General features: G+C 40.6%; 8 non-coding genes across 8 annotated transcripts; 7 read left to right on the forward strand and 1 right to left on the reverse strand.

The window, feature by feature from the left end:
* Window positions 1-2046: 2046 nt before the first annotated feature.
* On the forward strand, window positions 2047-2118 carry TRNAA-AGC (transfer RNA alanine (anticodon AGC)). The gene has a single exon. It is a non-coding gene; the product is annotated as a tRNA-Ala (tRNA).
* A 5913-nt stretch (window positions 2119-8031) lies between these two features.
* On the forward strand, window positions 8032-8103 carry TRNAA-AGC (transfer RNA alanine (anticodon AGC)). The gene has a single exon. It is a non-coding gene; the product is annotated as a tRNA-Ala (tRNA).
* Window positions 8104-13541: 5438 nt separating this feature from the next.
* Window positions 13542-13614, forward strand: TRNAF-GAA (transfer RNA phenylalanine (anticodon GAA)). The gene has a single exon. It is a non-coding gene; the product is annotated as a tRNA-Phe (tRNA).
* A 477-nt stretch (window positions 13615-14091) lies between these two features.
* On the forward strand, window positions 14092-14203 carry LOC117314072 (U6 spliceosomal RNA). The gene has a single exon (XR_004528753.1). It is a non-coding gene; the product is annotated as a U6 spliceosomal RNA (small nuclear RNA).
* A 4591-nt stretch (window positions 14204-18794) lies between these two features.
* On the forward strand, window positions 18795-18868 carry TRNAT-AGU (transfer RNA threonine (anticodon AGU)). Its single transcript has one exon. It is a non-coding gene; the product is annotated as a tRNA-Thr (tRNA).
* A 922-nt stretch (window positions 18869-19790) lies between these two features.
* Window positions 19791-19863, reverse strand: TRNAF-GAA (transfer RNA phenylalanine (anticodon GAA)). Its single transcript has one exon. It is a non-coding gene; the product is annotated as a tRNA-Phe (tRNA).
* A 739-nt stretch (window positions 19864-20602) lies between these two features.
* On the forward strand, window positions 20603-20674 carry TRNAA-UGC (transfer RNA alanine (anticodon UGC)). The gene has a single exon. It is a non-coding gene; the product is annotated as a tRNA-Ala (tRNA).
* Window positions 20675-24636: 3962 nt separating this feature from the next.
* On the forward strand, window positions 24637-24708 carry TRNAA-CGC (transfer RNA alanine (anticodon CGC)). Its single transcript has one exon. It is a non-coding gene; the product is annotated as a tRNA-Ala (tRNA).
* Window positions 24709-25314: the final 606 nt, after the last annotated feature.

Here is a 25314-nt window from a genome sequence, read left to right on the forward strand (position 1 = left end):
TCACCAATTGTTTTGTGAATTAACTTAACAAGGTCTAGCGGGTGCACTCCACCCAAAGTAAATGTCTTAACACCAGATTACTTGCTCAGAAAGACTGATGATCCATTGTTCCCTACTTCTGCTGACTATAGAAGATAATCATGCTTGGAGGTAGAAGAGTAGACGAGCACAGAGAAGGGATCATCACTGGGCAGATTTGCTTCTCCTTAGCCCACAGCTATTGCATTGACCAAGGCACAGTTGAAAGAATAATGCCTTCTTAAAGATAATTGACCGAGAATGTCTTACTTTTTTTCCTCTTTCTGTTCTTTTTCTTTCATGCTCCTCAGTGGTACTGCCAGTGGCACTGAGTCCTCAAACCTGATGATGTGAATCTGTTGTGTTTGTTGCCTCAGGTTCAAGAGATCCTACATGAGCCAGATTTTTCTTTTTTGTTTCTTTCAGCCAAATGTTCGTTGGGAAGACAGACTTCAACAGTGATGAGGCCATTGGAGTGGAGTAAAGGGTTATGAATTTAACTTTGCTATTGAGCAGGAAAAGGTAAGGTAATATAGAGAGGAAAGTGGGAAAAGTCTGTGCAAGCATGGTTTAAGAGAGTGAAATAGGACAGTAATGGAGGTGCTAGAAATGAAAGGTTGCATCAAAGATGCTGGCTTGGAAATGCTGGATGAACATATGGCAAAATTAAGTTAAATGAAGCGATTTAGTATCCATATCAAGGAATATCAAGAAAGAAGTTATTGATTTAGAGAAGAATTGGATTGTTAAACCTGAATCTTTATGACCCTATTCTTTCATCTGCTTTCAGTTTTCACTACTCTAATCTGAATGGTGAACTTATCCTTCATTTAAGAATGCTTAATACTATCTCCTGGACATTCCAGACAAATTTGGACATTCCAGACAAAGGGCAAAACTCTACCAGTGATGGCATGTCAGCTACAGGGATGTTTTGTCAGTAAGGAAAATGAGAAGGCTCAAGTAATTGTTAAAATGTCCAGGGATGTTCATCTCTTTCCCTCATGTCACTGGTTAATTAAGCAGTGAAATCAAGATACGAAATGTCACATAAATTCTCACACATATATATCATACATATAGCACTGACACACACACAATAAAGAGATTATTCTTTTATGTGTCATTTCACAGTGACTAAACCTCACAATACTCCCCAATGCACACACACACATAAAACCTCAAAGTAAAATGAAATTAAAAGTGTGATGCTGAGTAGCAAGTACATTGGAATTTCTTATCCTGCAACTTTCCTAGATTTTTCCAAGTAAACTTTATATTTTTATTTTAAAACTGTAAATGAAATCACAACCAAAATAGGTCAGTTAACAAAGCACAGTTGTTGGATTATGATAGTTCCATTTGGATTCCAAAGGTTTGATATAAAATTCCTGTAAGAAAATGAGATGTATTAAGAAACCTGGGAGACTGGCTAGTTTTGATGTCACTCCCATGATTACATATGTGTTGTCTGTGCATGTGTTCAAAACAGAATAACAGCAAAAACCCCTAATCATTGATAACAATGATGGCATTTGGACTGGAGAAGCCTGAGCCGGAGGCTAAATTCTGCAGTGAAGGGGAAGGAAATGATGATGAGAGATGACAGGACTAGGGGAAAATAGAGCGTCAGAAGATAGTATATTAGGAAGGTTTGCCTATCAGAGGAAAGAACCTCCAGAAAGGACCTCTAAGCAGCAACTGGCATCTGTACCAGAAGGAAAAAAAAAGTCTTTAATACAATTCACTTACACTGTAGATTTCAAGACGGTGATCCTACAACATATGTTTGGCTGAATCACCAGATGTTAAGGACGGGTAGACATAGTGGGTCTCAAATCTGAGTGGAAGGAGCGTCTTCTTGGGAGACCGTGACTTTGATGCTATGTCAAGCACAGTGGCACGGAACAGCTTGGCGGAGCGCTTCTTGCAAGAGACATTTACGTTGGGTGGAGTGCGCTCCCTAGAGCGCATGTAAGTTAATTCATGGAACAATTTCTAGTATGAATGAAATGGCCCGGCCTTGTCGGGGGTGTAGCTCAGTGGTAGAGCGCGTGCTTAGCATGCACGAGGCCCCGGGTTCAATCCCCGGCACCTCCACTTGGGCATCTCTCTTTATTGGGAACCGCGGCAAGCAAACCAGGAGTGGCTTAGGCTTTCTGAGTGAGAGAATATCCAAGTTTCCTGCCTTGTCCTGGTGCCACAATCTTCTTTGTCACTGTGGAATACAACGATGCTCGTGCTGAGTTACTCAAACCGTTTATTCACGTTTTTATTAGCCATTTGCTCTCTAGCCATTTTGAACAATCACAGCTATGCCGTGGGATACACACAGCATAAGGGATGCCTGCCCCTACCCTTACTATTCTTAGGTATTGTGTGATGACTTCTGAAGTAGCCAAAGTGAAGCCAGGTACTTCTGATCCTCATGTGTCTTTGGTGGAAATAGCATTGGGCTTAAAGCAAAGATCCACAGGAGAGGAACAGAGGAAGTCTGTTCAAACTATTGCTCTTCAGACTCCCGCTGGGAGAAGTGTAGAATACAAGCAGTAAAGGAGAACACTGAAAATGTCCTAAAAGATATCTAGAAGAAAACTGGGTTTGCGAGGACTGACTTCTGCGTATGAGTAAGAAACAAGAATGTAAGGACTAAAGAACCTGCTCTCAGAGACTGAAACGGTCGACTTTCAGGTCGAAAGTTTGATGCGCTATCCGAGGTGCTGACACTTGTATTCTTGTACATCTATTCAAAAGTATTTGTTTGTTGTCCGGCTTACCTTTCTTTCTCATTTGTCCCTAACATTCCAAGCCCAATGCGCTAAAAATCAGTTGCTGCCTCAGATACGTAAGCCCAAAGACACCGGCAGACCCTGCTTCTACGCTCAACATTGCTCCCACTACGGTCACACGGGAATCCAGATGTGGCTTTCCAGCTGCTCTTTATAAAGCTATCAATTCCAGCAGTACTGCACCGCAAACAAAAATTCAACCACACGAGCGCCCTACAAAGTGCTCAACTTGTTTAACCCGCGAGGAAAAGAGCAACTAGTAGCTCTCAGACTACGATAACTGGAACAAAACAAACTGGATTCTTGTGGGACATAACGTTTTCACCTACTTCGCTTAGAATAATGGAGCTTCTCTTGCGGTGGACCTGTAGAAATGCAGAAGAGATAAAGACCTTGGATACATCCACATACTCCCTCATCCAAATATTACTCGTGTTTAATTCTCATTCCCAAACTTTCTTCTAGCGTCTCGTTCTCCTGTCCTCCTTGGCTGCTTCTCCCACTCAACTGTCTTCCCCTCCCCACAGGATACTCTCCACTCTTCATCCCCTCTCTTCTCCGTCCCCCTTCAACTCTCCCTTTCTCAGCATTAGTCTAGGAACAACCGAACCTTGCTGACCTTTCAGAGTCATTAGTCACATGTCAACTAATACTCTTTTTTGTTTTATTTTTTCAACCTTTTAACGTTCCCAAACCATTCTTAGCTCGCAGGCAATAGTTTACCAACCACAAAGTATAGGGTCTCAGAACTTGTAAATACTCAAACTTTAAGAACAGGCAAGCTTTCAGTAGCCTTTTGCCAGTTAGAAATAACTGGAGAATAAATTCGAACAGAAGGACCTGAGCCCCTAGGGATTCAAACTTTGTTTCCCCGGTTTAAAAGCTCCAAAAGTTTACCTAGTGAGCTACCCAAATCTATAAATCTAGTTACTGGATATACATTCAGCTAATTCATTTGGTAGATATTATCCTAGTTGCAAATCTCCTTTGCATCCTCTTTATTGCAGAGAAAATTCCACTTGAAAGTGATACTGTAATCACTAGCTCTCAGGATTACTTTGTTTTCCTCCTTCTTTTCTGTCTTCCATTCCTTTAGGTGTCCAAAACCAGAGCTGTAGCGTCCCCTACAAAATGTCACAGCAGGGTTTGCAGACCATATTGCTGGACTTAAGGTATTTTATTTCCTGGTGAGTATTATGAGTTCATTCATTTCTCTCTTCCCAATTTCCCCAAAGAGTTGAAAACTGCTCAACATTATATGATTATGTGGCACCACTTCTTTCCCTATGAGTGATAATGACATTTTCAAAGAGGAATAAATCCAAAAGCCACTAATCTCAAGTGGTCTTTTGACTTCAGAATTTCCATCTCTAAAGAAAAGACCTGGAGTAGGTATTCTAAAGCAAATCTGCCTGGCATTGAAACTTGCCCTGTTACATGTTGGCTGTGAACTGGTGGCCAAGTAATTACTTCATCTCTTAGGGAGTCTGTTTATCAAGGAGGTGATATAATCATTTAATGTAACCCATTGTTATTACTATTATCTGCTTCTTACCCTTAGCTACATTAAACAAGCACCTTTTTTTTTTTATTTTGAAAGTATGAAAAAATAAATGTGTCATATTGGCCACAGTCTGAACTCAACCTAGGGTTCTGTGAGCAGGATTTCAACTTGCCCTTGGGAAACCCACCAAGTTTCAATGCTCAAAACTCAAACTTTCCTACACCTGGCAGTAAGTGATGCTCATTATCTATCACACAGTGGGAAAAGGCATCTTGATTCAGTTCAAGTGCACTTGTTCCTAGATTTGGGAAAAGTTTGAAACAAATAAATTAAAGGGCATTAAACAAGAAAAAAGTGGAAATACCCATCCCAATTCCTCTAGTTTGAGGGGTAAAACAATGTATGTTCTCTATAGCGAAGAACATCGAACTTTGAGGTAATTTCAACTAAAGGAAACATCATCCTACTAAAAACATGGGCCACATTTTTGTTCTCTCAACTTTTCTCCCACCATATTCTAGAAGGCAGAGAAGCTGATATCAGTTCCTGGTGTGCTCTGGAAAAAAAAGTTCCTCCTCCCAGAGCTTCCTGCCTATTCAAACAATGGAGCCATGACAGAAATCAAGAGATAATTGCCCTATTTTCAAGATTTTGTGGTTTCTTGTGTCTTCTAGCTCGCCAGTCTTTTAGGCAACATTGATGATCACAAAATGGCTCTAGATTATTCTATGAATGAGCTCACAATGAATGTATTGAGTCTCACTATAGCCAAAATACATGAGATTTTAGAACTTTAATTCAACAAGTGTCTGAGTAATCTGTTTGAACCACTGGCCTCTCAATTCAAACTGAAGTTCTGGAAGTCCTCAAGTTCTTTGACAGACACCATAACCATTCTTACCATCCTCAGAGAAAAAGTTGGGGATCCTTTGATGCTGGCCACCTCCTCACTCACACCCAGTAAACCAGTCAATATCTTGTCTAGGAAGAAGTTGTTCAAATTTCTGAATTATCAATGATTTGTAAAATAAAAATCTTACTGGCACTTTCCAGTTTACAGGCCATATCTTTTCCTCCCTAGTTACTTTCTACATTTCTCTAAATTTGTAACCTTAAAAGCAATACTGAGGTTTCTTTTTTAATGTTGTAAGGAACCTTCCTTAAATCAACAATATCCCTAAAGTAGAACAGAATAAACCACTGCAAGTCAATAGATGTTACTCTGGTTTCTAGCTCTTCGTATTCCTGTTGAGCCAAGAGCTCCATGTCAGGAGGGTAAATGCATGGACAAGATTCTCCAGAACAAAGCTGGGTTGTACTAGTCTTGGCTCATATCTAAGTAAGGGAAACAAAGAAATAAACAAAAAACTACCAGGCTCTAAAACAAGACCTAAATCCTGAACCATCAAATTGAAAATTTAATTTTCCATCAAATTATCCAGGATTAAAGACATTTTGTTATGAAAACCTCTGCAATTCAAAGAATTTAGGTTTCTGCCTAACCTATATTTTTTATCCTTTCTTTTGCTTTATAAACCCAATGTGCTAACAAATAGTCACTCCAGACAAATCTTAGGTACAGAAGCTCAAAAGTGTCAGCAGATTCCATTTCTAAAACAAAAGGGTCTCCTCACAGCTACAATGGGGTCGAGAAAATGTGGTTTCTTACTGCTCTCTTTAGCGCCACAAATACCAGTGACTATTTGCCAAAACCAAAAACTCAACTGCACGCATGCCCTCCTATGTACTGTTTGTCTTGTTTTGAAAGAAAGAGCAGTGAGACGTTCTGCAAACCTTGACATGCTTAGAAAAAACAAGCCAAGTATTACGTGGAACAAACACTTTCAGGCTACTTCACTTAGGTTAAAGGGAACTTGTTTCCTGTTTACCTAAAGGAAGAGTCAAAGAGAATGCACCCACCAAAATCCTATGCCAACACGAAGTGTTCTTCACCTTCCCTCCTCCACATTTGGGTCAGATATTGTAAATTCATTCCCATCTCCCCATCAAGGTCTAAACTTCCAGAGGTAGCACACACAGTACTATGGTTTAAATCACTATGCGTTACCTTTTATGTCTTTCTGGCAGCATTTTGGCACAATGAGGAAGGAAGTTGTAAAAAGGAGGAATATTTAAAGCTTTCTTTGGAGATAATTTCAAACATAAAATACAGTTGCAAATCTATCTTATATATCCAGATTCATCTATTGTAACATTTTGCCACATTCATTGGTTCTCTTGCTCTCTCTCTCTTGCTCTCTCTCTCCACACATAGATTTTTTCCTAAACCATTTGACAGTGTTGGCAAACATATCCTTTTACCCCAACATACTTCATTGTATCCTTTCAGGGCACTCCCTTATGTAAGCATAGTAAAATTGTCAAATGTAGAGAATTTAATACTGATACAAAACTATACCCCTCATACACAAATTTTGCTAATTGTCCCGAGGACAATGGAGTAAAGGCTAATTTGCCTTTACTCCATTTTTTTTTTTCCAAATCCAGGACCTCTCCAGGGTGACACATTTCATTTATGTTAATGTATTTTTAGACTCCTTTAATTTGGGACCATTTCTCAACTTTTCTTTGTCTTTCATGATATTTTCATTCATTGACATTTTTAAAGAGCATGTTACGGTTGGTTTGTATAATGTGTTTCAATTTCGGTTTGACTGCCTGATTAGATTCAGATGATGATGCATTTTGGTCAGAATACAATAGGAGTGTTGCTGTGTCCTTCTCAGTTTATCTCATCAGAGGTACATGATGTCAGTGTCCCCATTATGATGAAGGTAATCTGATAATTTGGGGTAAGGTTTTCTCTGCTGAGTTTTTTAATGGTCAAGTTACCATTTTCATAAGAAATATGTGAGGATAAATACACTTTGATAAATACATCTTTCTTTATCAAACTGTCACCCATAGCTTGGGCACTGATTGATGAATTTTGCCTGAATCAATCATCACAGGACAGTGGAAAATGATGGTGCTGTCATTTCTTCCACACAATAATTGGCATACTACGTAGGGTAAACTTTCTTTTCCTTCCTTTCTTCCTTTCTTTCTCTCTCTTTCCTTTTTTCTTTCTTTCTCTTTCCCTTTCTTATCAGTATGAACTCAAGTATTCTTATTTTATCCATCCAGACTATATTCTTTTTGTTTATTACTCATCTTAATGCTCAGTGTTTCCAAGATTTGACTCATAAATACTGTGCTCAATTATCTTTGAGTACGTTCCTACATACTAGCTCAGAAAGATATTCTAGGCTCATCTTGTACTTTTTCTGTCCCAGCCCTCTGGTGACAACAAGTTCTTCCAGGAGCTTTGGTTCCTTCTAGTGGAAATCTGTATTAAGAAATTAAGATATGGGACTAGCTCCTTTCATTGTTCTTTGAGTGTCATTGATTCTAGGCTCTTCTGGGAGACAGGGTCAGGAAAGGGCTCTTCTTTGCCTTCCTCTATTCAAGTTTTGTGTAGCCGGGTCTTTGGGGGTAGGTTGACAAGCGTGAATCAGTCCTAGGAACGGTGACTTTTTGCCTAGCATGAAGTTGCTTTTCTCCTCATGTCACCGCGAAAGAGAATGAAAGAAAGGAGTTTCAGAAATAATGGTGTTGTGCATAAAGGATTTTTGTGATAACAATTTCAAGTTCGCAAAAAAAGCAATGCAGATAGATATTGCCATTAAATTTTCTTCAGCCAAGTTTGTAAAAGTGTAAGGGGGTGTAGCTCAGTGGTAGAGTGTGTGCTTAGCATGCACAAGGCCCCAGGTTCGATCCCTGGCACCTCCAGCCGGAATACCTTACATCTCGTTCAGCGTTTCTTTGGTCCTTGGCTTTCTTCTTATTCCCTGGTTTTCTTACATGTTGAAACTTCTTCGTCACTCATAATTCATGCTGATTTGCTCAAATTTATTTGTCCACCTTTAAAAGCCATCCACTCTAGTCACTGAGCAGTCACTCCTATGTTGGCTACAGTCTTTACTACACAAAAATTAACTACTGGGGAAAATTAGAGTTCTGAGAGCAGGAAAATCACTTTGACCATGGTCCCACCCCACCTTTCATCAAACTAGCATCAGGAATCAGTTCAACGGGGTTTTTCCTGGATTTGGAGAAAGTTTAAAATGAAGAGACTAGAAAATCTGAAGTCAACCTGCTCTAGTACTTTGGGGAACAAAGTTCCTTCTCTGGCATGAAGAGCACAGGATTCTCCGGTAGTGAGACGTAGGACAGACTGGCTGCATAATTTGCTGGCCACAAGGCTCTCTGAAATGCACTGGTCACAGACACATGAGGCTGGCCATGATGACAGCTATAGGAGAGAACGCTCCAGCCAAAGAAGCAAGCCACTCTCTTGAGTCCTTGCCCTCTCTTAAAAGCTTGAGAGTGGATGTTCACCAGTGCCAGGTTTGAGCTGAGAAGGCAGGAGATACTCATTCACCACACAGACTTGCTGTCCTGTCCTGTCCTGTTTGGATCCCAAAGGAAAGAAGTAAAAAGAGTATAGGAAAACTTCTTTTCTCCTTCTACTTGTTCTGAACTCTCACTCTGGGTATGCTTGGGAGAGCATCACCTCTTGAAAAGGCTGCTAAAGGAGATACACAGCTGGAGTCCTAAGCACTTTTGGAAACATCAGAGAACACAGATTTAGGATACTGGTCTCCAGAAATTTGGGATAGTTGCTTGGTACTTGTGGGATGATTCCACCTTTTCCTACAAGTAGTTTTAACTTCGTGATCCTATTAATAACAATGATTTTGATGAATCAACATGAATTTGATTATACAATCCAGTTTATGAAGTAAAAAAGTTTTTGTGTCTCACCTAAACCAGGGAAAAATGTAGAGGGAGACCTGAATGCAAAGCAAGAGGTTTGAGGGAAAGAGAAAGGCTATTCTTGGTCACAGAAGAGGTGAATGGTTTGATTTATGTTAGTTTACTGTTTGTTGCAAACAATTGGCCACTTTCAAGAAGCCAAGTCACATAAAGTGATTGGCCATTGTAAAAGTTTCATTTCAGCAGTTTGGGAACATTGCATCTCTCTTACCTGATAAATTTGGCTGACTAGACGTGCAAAATCTCCAGTAGTTCTCTGAAATTAACCTACATGCACTCTAGGGGGCGCACTCCACCCAAGGTAAATGTCTCGTAAAAGAAGCGCCCCACCAAGCTACTTCGAGCCATTGTGAAGTCGAGGTCTCCACGGAAGACACTCCTTCCACTCTGTCAGAGAGACTTGAGACCCACTACGTCTGCCCATCCCTTGTATCTGGTGATTCAGCCAAACATGTTCTAGGATCATGTTCTTGAAATCTACAGTATAATTGAATTGTATTAAAGACATTTTTCCTGCCGGTAGAGGAGTCAGTTGCAGCTTACAGATCCTCCCTGGAGCGTCCTCAGATACGCATACCTTCCTAACATACCTAACATACCTTCCTCTGGCGCTCTATTTTCCCCTGTTCCTGTCACTTCCCCATCGTCATTTCCTTCCCCTTCACTGCAGAATTTAGTCTCTGGCTCAGGCTTCTCAACCTTAATTGCCCTCAGTATCATCAATGATTTCAGCGTTTTAGCTGTTGTTCTGTTTTGAATACACACACACATAATCATGAGGGTGCCCGCAAAATAAGCTGGTTTCCCAGATTTTAAATATATCCCCTTTTCTTATAAAGAAAATTTCGCTTTTGTTTTGTTTTTTCCAACCTTGGAATCCAAATGGAACTATCATAATCAACTCTGCTTTGTTAACTGATCTATTCTGGTTGTGATTTAATTTACAGATTTAAATATGAAAATCTAAAGTTTACTTGGAAAAATCTAGGAATGTTGGAGGGTAAGAAATTTCAACACACTACTTAGCAACACGTTTTAGCTGCTCCGCGGCATGTGGGATCTTCCCGGATGGGGGCACGAACCCGTACTCCCTGCATGGACAGGCGGACTCTCAACCATTGCGCCACCAGGGAAGCCCAGCAACACATTTTTCATTCATTCCTACTTTGAGATTTTCTTTGTGTGTCTGTGCATTGGGGGGAGGGGTGCATATTGTTACGGTCAGTCACAAGACACTGTGAAATGACCCATAAAGGAAGAACTTCTCTACTGTGTGTGTGTCAATGTGCTATGTATGGTGTATATGTATGAGACTCTATTTGACATTAGGCGATCTTTATTTCACTGCTCTATTAACCTGGTGACATGAGGAAAATACCTGAACATCACTGGACATTTTAATAACTACCCAAGCCTTCTCATTTTCCTTACTGACAAAATACCCTTGCAACTGGCATACCATCACTGGTAGAGTTTTGCCTTGTCTGGAATGTCCATATGTTAAGGGCTCCAGAAAGAACAATATTAAGCATTCTTAAATGAAGGATTAGTTCACCACTGAGATTAGAATACTGAAAACTGAAAGGAGAAGAAAAGTAAGGTCATAAAGATTCAGGTATGACAATCAATTTCTTCTTAATGTCGAAACTTCTTTCTTGATATTCCTTGACCTCAATACTGAATCACTTTATTTTTATTTTATTTTGCCATATATTCATGCAACAGGTTCAAGCTAGTATCTTTGATGCAACCTTTCATAATGCCTTGGCAGTCATAGTTTTTTAAATCAAGTGCCATTTTATAAAAATCCCTTGGATCAATAATGAAATTATGAAAAATATTAAACATCTACTCCTATTGACATTTTAGTTCAATCTTCCTTTCACAGAACTCTTTTTATTTTGAATTTATTTCATTTTATGATGTTAATGTTACTTATGTTTTAAGTATGTTGGTAGTTTAGTCATTTTGCAGTGGTTTCAATCTGCTCTATTTTAGTGTACAGAAGTCTATGTTACTGAGCTATATATGACTTCCATTTTTGTCACCGTGGCCAATATTTTCATAATCCCATTGGACAGGACAGTGACGGCTAAGGAGAAGCTTCCAAACATCAAGAGAACGGGTCATCTTGTCCAACTGCCTATTAAGATCCCCCTCTTAGGAGGTTGCTCTTTGGAGAGCATCTACATTGAAAATAATCCTTAGATTATTTAGTAATCTATCCTTCTGCCCATTTAGTAAAATCTATCCCTCTGTTTCTTTCCCAGACCTCTCTGTCATGACTTTTCAGCAATTTTCCCTCCAAGTACTAATCATCCAGCCAAACTATTAGTCACTTGTCATGAATTAGCGTGGATCCCTCTGCTCTATCTTTCCTTCCAAGTAAAATGAACAATCACGTGCCCTGCGTGAAGTCATGCCCACTGGGGGGATTTACCTTCACCACTGGCCTTCAGGTGCTATGGTAGCTGCTTACATATGTGTGGCGTCAGCATAGGGTGCAGAATTACTGATAAACCAGTCCTGTTTTGTTTTGTTTTTTTTCTTCCTCAGTTACAGGGAACTCACTATGAGGCTATGAATGGGGGTTGAAGAGATAAAGTACCAAGTGTAGGAGCCATGGGAATATAAGCCACTTTTCTATGCAAATGACTCATGTGTGTCGGCCCTGCTCATATATTCTGTTTATACTTAATAATGAAATGATGCTGTGCATGCACAACTTTATGGCTAGATGGATTAGAGAACAAGTAGGTCACGACTGGAAGCTCAAGTCTCATAGTGACTCATGCCCAAGCATTTATTCTCTCTCATAACATAGACCAAAAATGATTTTTTAACAAGAGAATAAAAATTTGAGGAGGATGTCATAGTTTTGCACCAAATCCCAAAGGTTTGCCCTGTGATTCACTAATAGAAGAATGCCAAAAACTCCAAATACCATCTCTGTCTTACATAGACATTTGAGTACTCTGCTGGGTCATACAGGTAAAGTGATAGTGTAGCTTTCGTACAGCCTGGACCTACTGCAGAACTTTCTCTTGTTCTGGGCTTTAAATAAAACTGGTACCTTTCCAGGCTACTTGTTAAGACCATTACATTATTAGGTCTGGAAGACTCTATATTGCCTCCAAAAGTCAAAGAGGTCCTGTAGGGTTACCTTTCTCACAAGTTTTAAAATTTGTTCAACTAAGTCTTTTTCTGTTCCCTTCATAATTTTACCACCACCGGTTGAAACATATTGTGGCAGGTTGTAATGAATTGCTCTTTGTTCAACTTCTCACAAAATAGTCTCACCTGGAGTTTTTCCATGTAGACTATTCATGTAGGTTATTTCTTCAGTCACTTCAAACTGACATTGACTCCTTGAATAAACTACTGAATAATGTCAGTAACATCTGTTAGACTGACTCATCAAGAGTCAAAGAAAATGATGCCAGATCATTTGCTTATTTTTAAAATCAACTCGATGTTGCTCCTGATGTCCTCAAGGCTCAGTCAGCGGGGTCTTAGATTTCTTTTCTCTAGACTTTTTTAAAATTTTTTGGCCACACCCTGTGGCTTGTAGGGTCTCAGTTCCCTGACCAGGTGTTGAACCCCGGACTACAACAGTGAAAACCTGGATTCCTAACCATTAGGCCACGAGGGAACTCCCTGGATGTATTTCTTTGGCTACTACAAGTAAACACTCTGTAATTACTTCTCCGTGATAAATGGTTTCCTTGCATGACTTACAGAGGAGCCAATTATAGAATGACTTGGTTGCAACCTCATCTTCATTAAAAACATTTTTGTGTGTGTGAAGAAATTCTATTGCAATGAGATATGCCATTTAAAAATTTCTAGTTTTTGTGACAGTTGCTGTCCTGCCAGTTGGAGTACTGTGACGAGTGTTTATGAACCTGTATATACACTGGTAGTGAACCTGTATATTGCATTGTGGTAATGAACCTGTATATTGCATTCTTTTAGCAAATTTATAGCGTTATTGGATTCCATACCTCAGCATTTTTGGAGATTGTGAGAGAGGAAGGATCAAAAAGAAGAGATAAATAAGGGATCCAAAAAAATATTGCCTTTAAGTTCCCTTACTTTCTGAACAGTGTCCTGGGTCAAGTCACAGGACGCAGGGGAGCAGAAAGGCTTTCCATTGAATCCCTCATTATCACCTCTCCTTAAAATCTGTTTTATACCTGTCCATCCCGCGCTGCCAGGAATTGGATCCAACTGGCATACATGGAAGACAATATATTCCAAGTCTTCCTGGGTGGGCAAATATATTGGCCAACTAGAGAGCCATACTTAAGAAACCTGAAACCTTCCAAAGACCGAAGTTGAAAATAATCTAAATATTAAAAAGAAAAGTCAAGAAGTCAATTTTTCGGTTAGCCGAAGTAGCTCAGTTGGGAGAGCGTTAGACTGAAGATCTAAAGGTCCCTGGTTCAATCCCGGGTTTCGGCAAGCTTAGCATTTTAGTGAATACGAAATGATGCTCACGATACACCATACTCCTTTAGTATGTTAAAGCCTAATTGCACAATAAACACAATGCTGTGGCCATAGTTCAGCCATGCAGGAGCTCGCAGTTGAGGCCCACGTTTATTGTTTTTAAATGATATGTAAGCACTGCTACTTTAAAAAATAATAATAAAATATTATGTGTGCGATACTGAAAAACGAGGAACGATCAGTGAGTCACTGTGATGTGTACTGCGCACAGCAGCAGTGGGAAGGGAAAAAGCTACCACGTACTGTCTCTGTCACAAGTACTTCCTGTTGTAGCCCGACAGCAGACATAGATGATGTGTAAATGAATGAGGTTGCTGTGTTCGAATAAAACTTTATATATGGACACCGAAATTTGAATTTCATATAAACTTCACGTGTCACAAAATACTATTCTTCGTTTTATTTTTCAGCCTTTTAAAATAAAAAACGGTGCTCACATACTTCGGCAGCACACATACTAAAACTGGAAAGATACAGAGAAGGTGAGCATGACCCATTGCGCAAGGGTGACACGCAAATTCGTGAAACGTTCCAAAATCATTCTTAGCTCGCAGGCAATAGTTTACCAGCCACCAGGGTAAAGGATCCCATTGCAAATACTCAGAACTTTAAGAGCAGGCAAGATTTCAGTTGCTTTCTGCCAGTTAAAAATAACTGGAGTCATATCCCGGCCGCCCCGCCTTCCCCAATAACTACAGAACAAGTGCGAACATTGCAATACTAAACTGCTAGGGATTCGAACGTTGTTTCCCCAGCTAAAAATTTGAAAGCTTAACTAGCGAACTACCCAAACTTATAGATCTAGGTACTGCACATATAAACAACTAATTCATTTGGTAGATCTTGTCCTAGTGGAAATCTCCTCTGCATTCTCTTCATTGCAGAGAAAACTCCATTTGAAAAAACTCTATAATAGCTAGCTCTCAGGAATACTTTGTTTTCCTCCTCCTTTCTTTCTGTCTTCTGTGTCTTTAAGAACCAGAGCTGTAGCATCCACTAGAAAATGTCACTGCCTGAAACGGAGGTGTTTCATTTCACCACAAGTATTGTGAATTCATCCTTTGTCTCTAATTTCCCCACATGCAGTTAAATTCTCAAGGAAGCACGCTACTCTTCCTCACATCCCTCTGCATTATGTTTTTCATTTCTATTGCCCGCTGTGTAAGCAGAGGGGAAGGAAGTTGAAGGAGTGAGCATTTGAAGATACAAGGGTAGGTTCCATAATGGGCTTCTCTCTTTGGGTGGATGGAACTGCTACTCAGGCAGTCCCTTGGCAAGCAGACCTCAGAGCCAGCTAACTTTGGGAAGACCAAGTGTCTTTTCATCTGGGCTGCAGTGCCCCTTCTCTTCATGTAGCCACAAGACCAGATTCAGAGTAGGAGCTTCACAAAATAAAGGAACTGAACAGACTAAACTCTTCTGCCAACTATTAGATCCTCGAAGACATCCAGAAAAGGAAGGTAATTAGTCAAAAACTTTTTCTCAGCAGCCACATGTCCGGGTGGATGTAGCTGAGTTGTGGCGAGATTACGGAGCATGGAAGAAGTCCTAGGTTTAATCTTCCCTATCTCCAAGCTCGCATTTCACAGCTGCATTTTCCTGACCATGTCAGAACCTCTTCTCTTTTTTTTGGTTTTTTCTTACTTTTACTTTTGCATTTCTCTACTCATCTTTTCCTGCTCACATTCAAGGGAGACTACTTATCTAATTTAGTTGGTTGCTTTAAGCACTCAAGCATTTCTACCCCAAGGGCTTTGGAGTCCATTACCGAACCTGATTGTGTCAGAACAAGGAAGGCTGCGTGGAGCGGGATAACAAAGGAAGATACTGTTCACCCAGGGCAGTAAACATACCAAATGCACATTCACAAGCCAGTAAATGATTCATTTGCAAAAATAATTGAGGATGGGAGGGGGGAGGGGGGAAGAATGGGAAGAGAAAAAAATAAGAGGACCATGCACAACTTCCTACCCCTATTTTCTCAGCTGTGCCTTTCTTGAGAGACAGGTTTCTGAGGAGCAGAAAGCCTGCCCACTAATTTTCTTCCACTCCCTCCTTATCTTCCAGGCTCCACTGAGGGCAACTCAGTGCAGTCACCAGACATTGAAGTCTACAGATCTCAGTTCTACCTTGCATGGGTAGACGTTGCACAATAAATCCACTTCTCATAAGAATGCTGTTGTTATCCAAACCTCAATTCATTAAAATGAGTGTTTGAGTCAGTGAGTGTAGAGTTTTCTAGTGTGACTGAAATAGCTAGATTGAGAGATCCTTTAGCACGAGAGTACTCGTATCTGTTCCCATAGTATGGTGGCGATGGTCATGTTTAGTCAATAATTCTTTCCCAATTCGCATGTAGAAGCTTCCTGACCACAGACACCCTCCTCCATCCTTGAAGTGAATTGTCTAGGGGGCTGAAATGGGGGGTGGAATCGAAATTTCAAGCTTTGTCATCATATATAAATATATTAAGGAAACCCTGCCAGGTACATGTCAGAAAATCACACAGAAAATACTGGAGAAGCCAGCAGCTAAAGTTGAAAGGCTTTGGGGGAAAAATGGCCATCATCAGCTGCATAGACAAAAGTGATCCCATCTCAGAGGTTTCAGCTATTTAATTTTATTCTTTCAAATTTCTGTGCCAATCTTTCCTGTCAGTCATTGCATTCTCAGAGGGAAAGGAATGTGAGGGCTTTGTTCTCTCTACTACTCTTACTCTGCTGCCCCGTATCTGTTCTTAAAAATTGCCCTCCTTCAAACGAAAATGAAGAGTAGGTGCATTTCTGAAGTTTTGTTCTGATGCTATTTGTAACAAAACTCACAAGATGAAGTGTGTAGTAAGAACTGAGAACAATCTCAGAATGTGATAGTGCATGAGCGACAGCTGGAACTTCTGATTCAGCATAGGTGGGGTTCCATTCCAGGCTGCCCAATGGGGTTGAGTTCATGCATTCATGTCGTGGCATTAAACTGTTAAAAACTAACCTTTCTGTTACAAAATTTTAAGACAACAAATCAGCTAGCTTTTTTTAATCATTGATAATTCTTTGGCCTGAGGCAGAATTCTTTTCCCTGAGGCAGAATGAATTGTAACACCCTACTGACAATATTAGAATCTGGTATCTGGGTAACAGACCCAAAATAAAAGGAGTTTTATGGAACCATTAACAAGCTTTGAAGACTGGTGGTTACTTTCCAAGGAAGTCAGCATTAAACTTTTGGAATCAAAGCTCATTATTTCATTTTCTTTTTATCATGTGCAAATAATCATCATTTCCCTCCCCCGGCCCAAAATTTTATAATTCTCTCTTTTTAAAAACTGTCTCATTACTATTGTTTCTAAGCCAAGCCTGATTATTTTAAAAAGTTACTATGGTAAATCCCTCAACCTCTGTTGCCTACCTTTCTTCAAGAACCCAGGAATCATTCTGCCCATCCCTCTCCCTCCCTAACCACCACTTCCGGATGAAGTTTGTCACCAGATTGTCTTACTTCCACTCACTTAACTTTCTAGACCAATGGTGGTTCTCTAACCTGGCTGGCCATCTGTAAAATGTGAAGAAGATTTTAAATTATAAAGATTCCTGCCTTATTTTTAATTCATTTAGGAGTTGTGTGTGGGCCCAGGAATCTATACTTTCATCAAGTTCTCAAGCCATTCCCCAGGTCTGGGTACTACTGACATTCGTTTACAACATTTATGTACCTTTTTCTCTCTACCTTGGAAGGTTGCTTGTGGTTGACTTTGCTATTTATCATAACATTAATGTTAATATATTTAAATTTTTATTTAATATATTAAGTGTATATTAAGAAATATTGATATATTTTCATATATATTTCCAGTGACATCCCCAGAGCCAGTTGAGTTTCTGTCTTGTTAATGGGCAGAGAGGGGAACTGACCTGTGGTACAGAGGAACTGGAGAGTTAGTTATGTTATTTCTGTCCTCAGGAAGATAGGACCTCACACCCGTAAGAGAGGTCGGAATGAAACTTCAAAGTAAGACAGAAAATGAAATGATTTAGGGTTACCTTAAAATTAAAAAAAAGAATCTTAAATTCGTATCTGGGTTGACTGACAGGTCAAAATTTGGCTAAAGGCAATAGCGTCTACTTTGAGCTTTATTGGTTTTAAGGTTTGGGGAATTGTTCAGTTGCATGAAGGGTGTGACAAAAAGTTAATTTGCTTTTCATTTTCAGGTCATGTCCCCAAGCCATGTATCATCCCCCTGCTGTTGTCTTCTTTTGGTAGAAGACTGCTTAACACAGTCGCAGTATTTGATGGGATGGTCTATTCTGAGGTTTTCAGAACCAGGTCTTTAGGATCCCACCACAGGGTTCCCGATCACCTGCTGGGCCAAGAGATTTGCGAGCAGGGACTGTCTTGCCTTGTCTCGTCTTCATTTAGCTCCTGGTGGTTTTGTGTCCTCTCTCCAACTGGACCTTTATTTCCTGAGGCAACTTTATTTTCCTCTTCGAAGTTTCTGCCCAGCTTTGTCAGCCGCGGTTCTGCCAGACAGGAGCAGTGGAGGGCAGGGATACCGGTGTAAAGATGTGGGAAAGGCCTGGTAGTGCAGGGCCTTTTCCAGAGAAGGAGAAACCAACCCAGATGCCCGCGGCGAAGCGTGGGGACTCTCAGACGCCAGCACGGAGAGGTTGAAGTAACCCTGACCACAGGTGGATGAGGTAGATTTTGAGCCTTTATGGTTTTGCTAGTTTCGTCTCCTGGAGAAAATGGTTCACTCGGAATATTGATTTCCTTGCAGTTTACCAAAGTCAGTGGCCCAGTGCTTTCTGAGGAAATCTACGCATAGTCTCTGCCTTTCTATCTTGCTTGAACTTTTCTGCCTGAGTTTCCCTGAGGCAGTATCGAGGCTCCACGCCAAATACAGTGAGGTCATGCAGAGCGAAAGGAAAAAAGACAGATGAATAACGCTTGGGTCAAAGCTGTTATTCATTGGTTGGGTGGCTCTGACCCCAGTCAAAAGCCAAGAGTATGAAAGTCCACGAAAAGATGTCTTATTATTAAAAAGAGATGAATATATAGTTCCCGTCTCAGGTCCTATTCTGAAATACAGCAATACAAATGCATTCTCTGACAGAAGAAAACCCTAACAAACTCACAGCGTGGGCTCCGTGGCTTAGTTGGTTAAAGCGCCTGTCTAGTAAACAGGAGATCCTGGGTTCGAATCCCAGCGGGGCCTCTCTAGGTGTGACCTGTCTGTTTCTCCGAGTGCATCTTTTGCTCTCTTAAAATTCGACTTTGGCCGGGTTTTTCCTACCAGCAGCCTACCAGCCACCCATTAATAGGTAGTTTCCAACGGCTTTGGAAACAAAATGGAACTGAGTTTGTTACATCCGCACAACGCAGGACTATATTAAGAAAGCAAAGAGCAGGACTGATTTTAGTGTACTGCCTATTTTCTTAATGTTTCCTATTGGAAATACATCTTCCCTTGGGATTTTCCTTGCAATGTTATCTCAGGTATCCCAATCCTAATTTCATGTAAAGAATTAAGAACAACGAATTGAAATTCAGAGAGGCACTGTAGACTCTGGGCGTGGATTTTAATACGAAACTCGCCAGTGCTCGAGATTATAATTCAATGATAGGTGTGTGGGAAGACTGAGAGTGGGTGTGGAGGTAAGATGTAATTAGCCCAAGAAATTTGTGAAAGCATAGAATGTCGATTTAATGTTGGTCAGGGCCGGCTGCATAATGTACGGGACCAGGGCAAAATGAAAATGTAGGGTCCCTTACCCAAAAAACAGGGAAAGATGCCGGTAAAGATAATAAAACATAAATTTAGCTTTTTTTCTTCCTCGCTCTCTCGACGTGTTATGGTATTTCTTAATTTGCCATTTGATGTCATTATTATTAAGGGAAAATAGCATCGTAAATTATAAGAACGAATTTTACTATTCATTAAAGATGAATCAAAATTCAAAACTCACAGGCCATTGCAGTCGCACGCATACGGGAGAAGCAAGGAATGCCGGACATTTCCTTTGCTCATGTGACATCAATTACAAGACCTCAATTTAAAGATTGGAGTTTCAGGTACTACGTCGCGGGAGTTGCTAAGATTGCCCCTCCTACCGGCTGTAGGCTGAAACACTCAGACTTGCCGAAACCAGGGATTGAACCAGGGACCTTTAGATCTTCAGTCTAATGCTCTCTCAGCTGAGCTATTTCGGGTCCTTAAATATAAACTTCTCTGACACATTTTTCAAAACTGAGATTGTTTTCAACCCGTTTTTAGAATGTTTCAGACTCTGCAAGTGTTGCTGTCTAATTGTCCAATATACTTACCCACCCCCAAAAGTTTGGAATGTCTTCCATGTATGGTGCTTGCATCCAATTCCTGGCAATGTGGGATGGTAGGTGGAGAGAGAAGAGAAGTAATAGGGATTCTCTAGAAAGCCTCTCTGCTACTCCGACACAGCTCAGAAAATTACAGAAAAAAAAATTTAATTTCTTAGAGTCCCTTATTTTTTCTTCTTTTTGTTCGTTCTTGCATAATCTTCAAAGATGCTGAGAAACAGATTAATTTTTGTGAACGTGGGATCAGTTTTTTGTTTCCTGTGATGATTTCGAGTGATGATAAAAGGTGATAATTTCCTTTCTTTTATGCTCTTCCATCTACTCTGTCTTTTGGCCCAGGTGAGAAGGTCTTGGAGAGGACTGACCCGGCTGAGAAGAAACCACGAGCAGGAAAGGTAAAAATTTGGGTTTAGAATTTACTATTCTTTTTTTTTTTGTTTTTAGAATTTACTATTCTTGAGCATAGACATCCACCAAAAAAATCTAATTTAAAAACTGTAGAAATAGTGGAGTTAACAGAATAAATTTTCTGACAAAAGAAAATAGCTTTGCCAAAGAATACGGAAAATGGGCATATTTCCTAATATATCAAAAAAAGAGTCCACTACTACTCGGGGGTGTAGCTCAGTGGTAGAGCGCATGCTTTGCATGTATGAGGCCCCGGGTTCAATCCCCGGCACCTCCACGAGCACTTCGTTTTCTGCTCCCCAATATATTTTATATTTTTACATTCCTTCAGTCCCGCGGAATCTGCTCTCCTACTTTTCCACCTTTCGTCACTTTTTTCCCCCTGCTCACATGGAAAGTAAACATGATTGCTGGGACAGCAGAAGGAATAAACAAGAGAAGGAAAAAAAAAAAAAGAACAGGCTTATTCCACATCCGCGAATGTCCCCAATTTAACCAGCTTTTTCACCTGAACTACCATTTTACCATACTACTTAAGAGAAGGAAGATTCAAAGTAAGACGGGAAAAAAGAAAAAGAAAGAAACCCGTGTGCAATTTCTTTGGCCAGAATAACTAATCCTAAAGACAGTAGCCACGTGAAAAATTAGGGTGCTGTGAGCAGGATTCCAACCGTCCCTGGAAAAACACTTTGAACTGCAAACCAAATGCCTTAGACACACGACTATTCATGAACTTTTATCACATACCTGGAATAGAACACATGAATTCGAACAAGGACTTCTGTTTCTCCAGTAAGAGCCCAGAAAAAGACAAAATAAAGAAAGCCCCACCACCAACCTGCTTTAATTTTGGAGACAAAGTGATGTTCATCCCCTGCCCTAGAGAACACTTGACTTTCAGATAAATTCAAGTAATGGAGAGGTCTTGGTTTCTAAAAAGTCAGCCATCTCTTTGTTCCCTTCCCATCCTTTCCACTGAATTCTCAAAACGCTGAGAAGCAGATGCTCAGCAGCAAGTGGGTGCGGTGGAGGCAGGAGACGTTCCTTTTCAATAAACCAGACCCCGTGGACAGTATTTCTGCTCAAAGGTTGTCCTTTGGGGACTGGTGGAATTGATGCTGTTTCCTTTTACAGACAGCTTAAGAGATCTGCAATTTCTGCACAGATAATCACTTTATGTGGAAGCTGATGGCAGAAAATGGGACTTTTATTGGTCTTCTAAGGAAACTTTAGGACCATAACAATAACCAGTATAAATCAAAGAACAATGAGATCAGCCTAGGAGCAATCTCATTTCTTTGTTTTTCACAAGCCCTAACAATAACCTCCTTATCTATTCGTATTTTTTTTTGGCCGTGCCACGCAGCATTTTAATCCCGCGACGAGGGACTGAACCCGTGACTCCTGCAGCGGAAGCACCGAGTCTTAACCACTGGGCCTCCAGGGAAGTCCCGTTACCTACATGTCTGTATGCATAACTTTAAGTTCTCACTCTACCTACTCTTTGGAGTCTTTCTACTCCTAGCCACATGTCCAAACTTGAGGTTCCGAGATGTCCACAGAATTCCAGATTCAGGTTATAATGTGTGTAGGTAGACATCCTCAAGAGGCCATCTTGTAGGCATTTAAAATATGTCATACCAAAACCCAAACTCAACGTTACCCCTTTATTACCCCGTCTTATGCTCCCGACGCAAAAATAAATCAACAAACCAATAACAACAACAAACAGAATTCCCACCACTTCCCCTGTTTTTATTAGCTTTGTGAAAGGCATCACTGTCTGCATAATCCAATCTACCTGTAAGTCTTCCTAAGTACTAAGTATTGGACTCCAGTAAGAGTCCAAATCCTGTGTTGTTCTACCATGTTACATCAAATTTCTCCCTTGCCTTTCGTCATTCAGTTCACTGTTTTATTTGTCTGGCGGACCCTTGAAAGCACCTCCGAAGTTGTCTTTCAGTCTAGATTAAGACAGAGCAAAACACCACTGGATTGTATACATTTATGACTTTCTCATTCTATTGCTGCCCTGGATTTGCCCCTCAAGGTCCTGCTTTTCAGAAGCTAGTTGAAGCCAATGGCAGGATGTGAGAAGTGAAGGAACACCCTAACATGCTCTAAAGACCTTCCTAGAAGAAAGCCAAGTTCCATCTGGCTTCCAAATAAAAGTTGGAAACAATGTAGGGGAAAAGGAAAAATGACTCCTCAATAAGAAGCAGGGCAATCATCAGTTATAGATTTACTGAAGTATAGGGTCTATCTGGTTGTGTAGCTCACTGGTAGAGCATAAGCTAAGCATGCAGGAGAATCCAGGTAATCTTGGACTCCATTGTTGCTTTTCCCTTTCCTCACGAATACTATATTTCAAGAACACATCCAAATTTCCCCATCAAAAAAAATTCTTTAGTCATTTTTTTTCCCCTGCTCACATCCAAAGTAAATCCATTACCCAAAAGATTGCTTTTAAGCTGATCTATTTCAACTCTATGACTCTGGCATCTACTAACCTAACTGCATCACCACAAGTAAGATAAGAAGAAATAAGAGAGTGAGCCCATGCTCCCTTTTGTTCCATATCACAGTTTACCCAGGAAAAGGAAAGAAAAAGATACAAAGGAAAGGAAAAGAGGCTCATAGTCAATTTTTGTTAATGGATTCCTTTGTGTTCTCGGCTCTGCCTATGTCAATTAAGACTGAAGACTGAGGAACAGAAAACCTACCCACTGATTTTCTCTCCTCACTCCCTCCCACACCCATTGTTGCTAGTAGTTGAAACTAATTACCACATGTGGCAGGATATCAAACACCAACTTTCTCAAAGTGAGGGAAAAAGGGAACAACATCTCTCAAGGGTTGCTGTGCTTTCCAAACTTGAAAGTGGAGAAAATTATTAGTGCTGATGACAGTAGAGATTTGGTCAACATAGCTTAGTTGGAAGAGCTCTAAAAGGCTGAACTAAAATCAGGATTCCCTCCCCATGATTTGAAAAGCCCACAGTTTGTGTCAAAACAAATTCTCCTTCCTGTAACATGTCACCCTAATACAAATGCTTCTGAATTCACTTTCTCAAGAAAAGGGCTTAGAGGGCTAAGGCAAGAATTGGAATTGCGTGCCTCCAGTCGTCCCTGCCTTCACCAATAAACACTTGCGTCCGGTATTTTCAAGCCATTAAATGAAAAGCTTCCTGGATTACTTCCATCAGTATCATATGAAGATCATGATAAAGAAGTATAGTTTAGGGCTCTGGACTCATGGAGGTCATTGGCCTTATACAAAGCTGAAAGCATCCCAGCGAGAAAAGAGCTATTACCTCTGCTCTTTCCCACGCGGCCAATACTATCAGCTTTGAGTTACCCAGGACCTCCTCGAATTTTCATGTTCTGAAGAATTGCAGGTTTTCCCACTGTGATAATGGGTTCCTTCAGGGAAAGCAGTTTGACAGTTGCTAGGTTCCCCAATGTTGTTTCGCTGCCTTGTGTTTGTCCTTTCATTCCCCCAGTCTAGAAGAATGTCACTTTTTTCTTTTCTTTTTTCTTTTTTTTTTTTTTTTTTCTTTTACTGTGCTGCGTGGCTTGCAGGATCCTAACTCCCCCACCAAGGACTGAAACTGCGCCCTCGGCAGCGAAAGCGTGAAGTCCTAACCACTGGACCACCAAGGGAATTCCCATGACAGCTTTTTTTTTTAAGTTGATAGAACTTTAGATTTTTTTTAGTTGATAGAACTAAAGATTTTTTTCCCCCTGAAATCCTTTGTAGACATAATCCTCAAGAGGTGGGGAGATGTGGAACCAGAACTGAAAACAATCTCAGAACATGTGGTGATGCGTGAGCAAACAATGAGTGTCAGCTGGATAAAGGATGTTTGTTGGCCGTCTTCTGACCCAACCTGGTGTGGAATTCAATTCGGCTGCCTCTGGGCTGAAAAGCATTTCATCTGAGCCAGTACTGCTGGAGATTTGTGTTGGAAATCTGTGACTTTTCCAGGCGAAAGAAAGTAATTTTCACGTAGTTTCTTCTGAGTGGACCTTGCAGCAGGTTAACAGAAGTAGGAAAGTCCTAGAATCAGAGACTGTGTCAGTCGGACTGTAACCTGAGTGAAGCCGCTAGACAATATCCAGTTTAGTAATTTCACAAATGGTGGGATTTAACCCAGTGGATTTTCTCCATTAGAAAATAAAGCCAATCTCAAAATAAAAGTAGTATTTTATAAATGATCCCCAAGGAGCTCCTGCAGGAGGGGGTGTAGCTCAGTGGTAGAGCGCGTGCTTCGCATGCACGAAGTCCCGGGTTCAACCCCCGGCTCCTCCATCTAGGTTTTTTCCTCATCGTCCCCTTTCATTTTTGTCATACATTTTGCCATGTTTCCTCTGCTCCCATTTAAAAAAATACGTAGTCCAATGGATTCCCTTCGATATTATACCATTTCTACTCCACGGGCCCTGGAGCAGGGAATCCGAGATAAGCAACGGAGGTGCAGGGCACAGACCCCAAGTATTTTTTGGTGAGTGAGTGGGTGGACGTTGGCCCAAGGTAAGGTGACATTTACCAAAGCCTTTGCCACGTGAACGTTTAAAACATGATTTGGAAGACTGAAGAACTAGCTCACGCTCGCTGGAATAGCTTAGATGAGCAAGTGACCAACGGATTTTAAAGGTTAGATCCTAGGTTTGGGCAGCACAGTCATTTGTATTCCATGTTAAATCAACTTCCACAGGAAATTTACACAAAATATATACTAGAAGACACCCACTAACTCCCCACCATCCCCTCAACCAAAACACCTAGCTGAAGTAAATCTCAGAAACCCTGCAAACAGCGGATTTAGATTCCTTACCTTCTACATTTCCTCGCTGAACTTCACTTTTCTGTTCTTAAATCATTAAATGAATTAACAACACCTCATGTAACACCACA

Source organism: Tursiops truncatus, chromosome 10 (genome assembly GCF_011762595.2).
Source record: "Tursiops truncatus isolate mTurTru1 chromosome 10, mTurTru1.mat.Y, whole genome shotgun sequence".
In the NCBI taxonomy this organism is placed as follows: Eukaryota; Metazoa; Chordata; class Mammalia; order Artiodactyla; family Delphinidae; genus Tursiops; species Tursiops truncatus.